Source organism: Theropithecus gelada, chromosome 15 (assembly GCF_003255815.1).
Source record: "Theropithecus gelada isolate Dixy chromosome 15, Tgel_1.0, whole genome shotgun sequence".
Classification (NCBI taxonomy): domain Eukaryota; kingdom Metazoa; phylum Chordata; class Mammalia; order Primates; family Cercopithecidae; genus Theropithecus; species Theropithecus gelada.
In genome coordinates this window covers 40,579,115-40,586,957 of record NC_037683.1, presented here as the reverse complement: position 1 = coordinate 40,586,957, position 7,843 = coordinate 40,579,115, and positions in this window count along the sequence as shown.

Genomic DNA, 7,843 nt, shown 5'->3' with positions numbered 1-7,843 from the left:
CTATGCTTCCCTCCTGCATAATTTTGGAATTTGGGGGCTGGGGACCGTAAGTTTGGTAAGGTACACATATACTTGCTATTTATGCATAGCACACAACTTAAAACAGGTATGAATTTATTTTTAACACTGAATTATATTTTCAATGTCTCAAAGGAACTGGTTATTTGAAGAAAGCCTGTGAAGACTAGTCTTCTTTGAAAGAAAAGGTCTTTTTGTGAGGATTTATGTTCTTAATTTAGTTTTTACCAAATGGACCCTTTTAGAGAAAGAAGCATCGGGATAAAGTCCCAATCTTCAGTGGTTTGTGGAAGACAGAACCAGATGCTTCATGCCCTCCTACCCTTTTAGGATTAGGACAGGGAACAGCAGACCCTAAACATACATGTGAACTGAGCAAAGATTGCCTTTGCTTCGCCTATTGACACATCTAAGAACCTCATTAATATAGAGAGTACAGAGTGGAGTCTGAGATTCTACATTTCTTACAAGTTCCTGGTTTATGCCAGTTATACTTGTCTGGTTACCACACTTCTGAATAGCAAGGTTTCAGAGGACTCTATGAAGTTTTTATTTCTCAGAAATAAAAACTTAGGTACATCTTTACATACAGTGGTGCTAGATATTATTCTCTCAGAACTTACAACTTAACCACACAACAATGCAGAAGAACACAAAAAATGCTTGCACACAGTAGTGTATTTTAATGGAACTATAAAAGCATTGAACTGATTCCTAACTTTATGTATAAAGGATAAACCAGCAGCCTAAAGCACCTTGCTCTACTGTTAATGGTACTTATGAGTTTCTAACAGTAGCTTCCAACCTTGGCTATGCATTAGAAATAGCATTTTATAAATAATTAGTCCCACTGCGTCCCACTTCCAGAGGATTCTGATTCAATTTACCTGGGCTGGGTCCTTGTCCTCTGTATTTTTCCGAAGCTTTACAGGAGATTATGATGCATAATTGGGATTGAGAATCACTGATATAGCATTCACAAATGTGTCTCATTTTATTCTTCATCCCGTGAGGCCGTGCAGAAGGAAGGAAATGACACCCAAAGAAGAACCACCTGGTGTCAAGCCCATAGATAGCGAATGGCAAAGCAGAACCTCAATCCCAGATTTCTTGACTCCAAAATATATAGGCCAAACTGCCTGCCCTTGTCCCATTCCTTGAGCTCTATCATGGATTGGTTTTATCCTGAGAGTCAGATCACATTACAGGGTACTTGTTGCAGTGTCTCCATTTGTGAACAAGTATATCACAATTCATTTCACTTTTGAGCAGTTTCTTACCTGAGGTAGAAATGCAATAACCGTTTCTTAGTAGGTGCTGTAAGGGATAGACAGGTAAATATTAAGACACAGTTCATCATCCCCCACCTTGGCAAATCATGGACACAGCCCAGTAGGGAATATAAGGGTTGTACACAGCTATCATGTGCGTGATCACTGCATGTCTTCAAAGTGCGTTTGTACCTCAGCAGAGAGCTCAGAAGCATGAAGAAAGTCCTCATGGAGGAGATGGCAGTGGAGCTAAGTCTTCAGAGTTGGCATTTTGGCAGGTGGAGGTTTGGAAACAGAAGAACTTCACTAGATGCAAGGTCCTGTTGAAGATTCAAGATAATGAGACACATAATTGAGAGGGAGTGAGAGCATGGGGAATTTCTGAGTTGGGGCAGTAACATGATCAGAACTGTACTACAGGAAGAAAAGTAGAAGAAGAACTGAGTAGAGAGAAGACTGGAGTAGGGGATACCAGGTAGGAGGGTTTGTCCCTGGTTAGGATGAGATGACAGCAGGACCCAGAAGAGGTTGCACTAAAAACCAGAGAGACAGCCGGGTACAGTGGCTCACACCTGTAATCCCAGCACATTGGGAGGCCGAGGCGGCTGGATCACTTGAGGTCAAGAGTTCATGACCAGCCTGGCCAACATGGTGAAACCCCGTCTCTACTAAACGTACAAAAAAATAGCCGGACGTGGTGGCGGGCGCCTGTAATCCTAGCTACTTGGTAGGCTGAGGCAAGAGAATCGCTTGAACCCAGAAGGTGGAGGTTGCAGTGAGCCAAGATTGCACCATTGCACTCCAGCCTGGGTAACGAGCGAAACTCCGTCTCAAAAACAAAACAAAACAAAACAAAAACCAAAAAACCACAAGGGAGACCAGTGTGAAGGGCATTGCCAAAGTGGCATCAGTAAGGCTTGGCAGTTGACCTTGTTTGTTGGAGAGAAGGGATAAGATTTTAAAGCTACATGTCTGAAAGAATGATGTTGCTGATCGAAATAAAGGAAGAAAGGATGTATTTCTGGCTCCAACCTGTCCTAGGAAGGCCTAGACACAGATCAGTGCTATGCCTCCCTCTCAACCTCAAACACCAACACCTCCATGCATTTCCTCTTTGGCTACTATGTCTTTTCCCTGACTTCTGCTTTTTCAGCTCTCTGGGCTGCCACTTCCACCTGTTCATCTGACTTAGACCCTCCCTGCTGGGTCCTTGGTCATCTACTCATTTGGTGCTTCCTCTGCCATCAGTACCTCCATTGCAGCTAGTGGGATGTAAATCACCATCTCTTATATTTGCTTCCCACTAGAAAGATCAGGAGAAGTTATTTCTTTCCCTTGTGCTCCAATTTTTCTCTAGACAGTTGGTATCCATAATTTTAAAAAAAGTTCCTTGTTGTATAAACAAGCATTGGCTGAGAGGGGCTGTTAATCCACATCATGTCCCTTTTATAAAAATTCATGCATGGAATCCTACATTGTTATGCATCAAAATCTCCCGAAATGTCTTAGGATTTTTGCAGTGAGAATATTAAATGCATTGTTTTGTTTTGTTTTGAAGAGACTAGACGTGCAGAGGAAGAGAGGTGGCATGGTGGGAGGGTACATTTGAGTTGTCAACAGCCTCTGCAGTGTCAGATCAATTACATCAGCACTTGGACTGGACCACGGGAAAGGAATGATTCTGCCTCCTGGGAATGTCAGAAGGACCTGATGATTATAGTTGGCAAAGCAATGAGGAGTGGCTTTGAATGTCATTGCTAAGAATTACCCTTTGAGTAGCATTTCTGGATGTCTGAGCTTTTCAAATGACAATTCTTTTCTGCTGTGGCTTTCCTTTCTGTTGGACTGGTTCCCAGAGGGTCGTCTTGTTTGTCCTTGCCCTTGCTTTTGTATCAGTTCATGTTTTCTCTTCTGTCATCTTCCTTCCCAGCCCTGTTTCTCTGCCTCCTCCTTCTGCACTCACAACAGCCTCCCCTCTCCCCTGTTTAGAGGTGGAAGCATGTAAGAATGCGTGTGAGGGGGATGCTTGCCAAAGGACAGCATATTCAACATCTGGTATCAACAAGGTAACATTTAGCCTTAGACTAGCCAAACTACTGATGACCTGCTTCAATGCTGCATCTGCTGCTTTTTGTGTTGATGGTACTCAGAAATCATGGGAAAGGTCTTCAGTGATCCATGACTGCAACAAATCATTTTCCTAATTGTGCCGTATATTATGCCCCTCAACACAATTTACTAATCTCTGCCTCAGTTCCTCCATCTGTGAAAGTGGTGTAATACTTATCTACCTCCCTTGAATGTTGTGAAGATTAGTATATGTTGGTAAAGCACTTTTAAAATAAAGAATGATATAAAGCATTTTAATATTATTGTTGTCTTTGGGATGTGGGTGCCCTCCTGTAGAGAGGCTGCCCTGTCGGGGAAGTATCCCAGGTGTACCATGGTTTAGGAACACCCAGTGTATAAAACTTCCAGTGTAACAAAAACAAGAGCGTGATTGTTTCCTTTCTTTCTTTTTTAACCTCATCTCAGGCTCTACTTTCAGATTACTTTCTTTATGAAAAATTTCAACATGGCATTTCTTTAAATAGGCTTTTGGTGCATTTAGCATGAGATTCAATTTATAGAAGTGAATTATGCAAGATTTAAAAGAACACATCTATTGAACCTCTATTACCCAATGTAACTGTTGGGTTTGCAAGCTGATCATTTATCTAACAGTGAAGTTTATCATCATTAGGTGGAAAACTTTGGTTTCTGCATTATCCAGGTGTCCAGATTGTATATGAAAGTTCTCTCACTGTAGGTACTGATTGGAACGGACAGAATGGTGATCTTGTTACTTCCAAATGAGAGGATCTGCAGTTCCACTTCTAAAATGCCCTTACAGCACAGCCAGTTTTGGGGGAAAGGACTAACCACATATGCTCACTAAAGGGCTGACAGTCAGTCCATGAGATAGGAAAATGGAATATAGGTTCTCTTTCTTGACTCCTGGTGACTGCTAAGAGATTTAAGTCAGCTCTGGTCTGTTTTCTTTTCTATGGGTTTGTTGGGAGGAAAATTCAAAATCCTGTTATTTAAGAGATTGGTTTTTTATGGCTGGGCGTGGTGGCTCACGCCTGTAATCCCAGCACTTTGAGAGGCCGAGGCGGGTGGATCACGAGGTCAGGAGTTCGAGACCAGCCTGGCCAACATGGTGAAACTCTATCTCGAGTAAAAATACAAAAACTAGCCAGGTATGATGGCGTGTGCCTGTAATCCCAGGTACTCGGGAGCCTGAGGCAGGAGAATCGCTTGAACCTGGGAGGCAGAGGTTGCAGTGAGCAGAGATTGTGCCATTGTACTCCAGCCTGGGTAACAAGAGCGAGACACTGTCTCCAAAAAAAAAAAAAAAATCGATTTTTTAAAATCAAAAGACTACCTGCTATGGGGGAAATACTCTAAGTAGCAGTGGAAGGTAAGGCTCTAGTTCTTTTCCTGTCCCATCATCTGGTTCAGCTTCCAGCATAACCAAAAAGGAAATTCAGAGGCTGGTGCCGTGCATATAGATTTAGATTCTTATCTATGAGTCTCCAAAGAGTTTCTTGAAATGGACTGGTTGTTCTTCAACATTCTGTGGGACTGGAGGCAGTTGCTCCAGTCACTCAGGCATTGAGAAATCTGGGGTATGACTGGGACAAATGTCTCATGTGGTCACCTTTATTTCCAGGCTGAAGGGGCAGGAGCTATCCAGGGGAAGCTCTTCTCAGGGCAGAAGTAGAAAAGGGCAAGCCCAACTGTAGAAGAACATTTTATGATTCAGTGTTATATCTGCTAACATCTCCTTGGCCAAAGCATGAAGCTCTAAGGAGGAGGGAAGTAGACTCTTCCTAAGAAGGTGAAGAGAGGAGGAACAGTAATCTAACCTACCACAGAATCACAAGTGGGAAGGGAACTAGGGGGATACCAAGGAGTTGAGATTATATTATAAATCAAGGAATGGGGAACCCAGGGAACAAATGCGTCCTCATTCCTCTGATTTTCTACTGAGACACTTCTTCATTACTTCTTTCCTTCCTCTAAATTTGTTTTTCATTTAGTGGGGGTGACTTTAAAATGGTGATAATAATAGAATACCCTTCATAGGGTTGTTGGATTAAATGAGTGACATATGTATTTAGAATACTGCCTGGTATATGGTAAACATTATACGTTTTAGCCGTTTTTTTTTTAAGGTCATATGGCTTCTACATGGGGATGGAGAGATTTGAACTCAAGTGGTCTGGCTCCAGAGTTCATGCTTTTAAGAATGACAATACAGACCAAGCACGGTGGCTCATGCCTGTAATCCCAGCACTTTGGGAGGCCAAGGCAGGTTGATCACCAGAGGTCAGGAGCTTGAGACCAGCCTGGCCAACATGGCGAAAACCCATCTCTACTAAAAATACAAAAATTAGCCAGGCGTGGTGGCGCACACCTGTAATCCCAGCTACTCAGGAGGCTGAGGTAGGAGAATGTCTTGAACCTGGGAGGCAGAGGTTTCAGTAAGCCTAGATCGTGTCACCTGACTCCAGCCTGTGTGACAGAGTGAGACTCCATCTCAAAAAAAGAAAAAAAGAAAAAGAAAAAACAAGAATAACAATACATCTGGGTGTGGTGGCTCATGCCTGTCTGGAATCCCAGCACTTTGGGAGGCGAAGGTGGGAGGATCACTTGAGCCCAGTAGTTCGAAGACAGTCTGGGTAACATAGTGAGACTCTGCTTAAAAAAAAATTAAAAATATTAATAAAAAAGAATTATAATATACAGCCTTTGTATTCAGCATCTGACTTCAAATCTTAGCTTTGCAAAGATGTGACCTCCTGAGTATTAGACCATCATCAGCAAAATACCTACTTCTCAGGATTGCTGTGATCTCATGAGAGTACAAATATGGAAGAGCCTTGAAAATTGTAAAATCGAATCCCCCAAAGTTCCACAAAAACAACCCCCCCAAAACCTCTAACTCTCTATTCTGATCTTTTGTGTTTGCAAGAGTCTAAGACTATCTCTTCTCCCATCACAAAACCTCATCTTCAATTGCCTTCCAGCCTCCTCACTCTGATACTCCTTTAACACAATCATCAGTCTCTTAATTTCAGAGCCAGGCTCTGTGCGATTTCTTCTGTTGATCCCTCTACCTGGAATACTCCCAGCTTCTCTGCAATCCCTTCCCATCACCTATGCTGCTGAAATGTTACCCAGTCTTCAAGGTCAAGTGAACAACAGGACACACTCCTAGAATCTGGGCTCTGGTTCTAGTTTTGTGGGCAAGTTACTAGGTCTCTCTGGATACTAATTTCTTCGTGAGAGAAGGGTGTTGGAGATGAGGATCTCTAAATTCATGTTCTAATTAGTCTAATTCTGAAATTAAACTAACTTTTTCAATTTACTGCATGTAACCCAAGTTATCAATTTTACCTTCTCCTTAGAAGATAATGTGTACATAAATGGAATTCAAATACTACATGCAAGTGGATCAGCCCCCAAGGTTGAAAGCACCATTCATGAATGTTATTGATTATTGTATTACAGTTAAACTGTTTATAAATGCAATCTAAATATAGGCAATACAAGAATTTCTATATAATGGGAACAAAAAGGTTGTTGCTGCTCCAAATGTAATTTTTCCGACAAAATGTAATTGACTGTTGTTTATTTCAAACTGCCCAATTCTACAGATTATAGGCCACTTCTATTTTATAAATTTCCCCGTTCTAAGGCAATCATGTGCCCAGAATATGTAGATTTTTGTATATCCTTTAAAAATTCTAGTCAATTGGGCCGGGCGCGGTGGCTCAAGCCTGTAATCCCAGCACTTTGGGAGGCCGAGACGGGCGGATCACGAGGTCAGGAGATCGAGACCATCCTGACTAACACGGTGAAACCCCGTCTCTACTAAAAAAAATACAAAAAGGCCGGGCGCGGTGGCTCAAGCTTGTAATCCCAGCACTTTGGGAGGCCGAGACGGGCGGATCACGAGGTCGGGAGATCGAGACCATCCTGGCTAACACGGTGAAACCCCGTCTCTACTAAAAAATACAAAAAACTAGCCGGGCGAGGTGGCGGGCTCCTGTAGTCCCAGCTACTTGGGAGGCTGAGGCAGGAGAATGGCGTGAACCCGGGAGGCGGAGCTTGCAGTGAGCTGAGATCCGGCCACTGCACTCCAGCCTGGGCGACAGAGCCAGACTCCGTCTCAAAAAAAAAANCGGGCACCTGTAGTCCCAGCTACTCGGGAGGCTGAGGCAGGAGAATGGCGTAAACCCAGGAGGCGGAGCTTGCAGTGAGCTGAGATCCGGCCACTGCACTCCAGCCTGGGCCACAGAGCGAGACTCCGTCTCAAAAAAAAAACAACAAAAAAACAACAACAAAAAAAAAAAACAAAAAATTCTAGTCAATTGATTATGGTAGATGATTTCCATTGTAAAACCAGGGCTATGTGAAAATCTACTTCAAAGGGAAGGAAGTCAGCATTTATTGAACACCTTCTGTGGGCTTTAGGCATATTTATGTATTATTTCATTTAATTC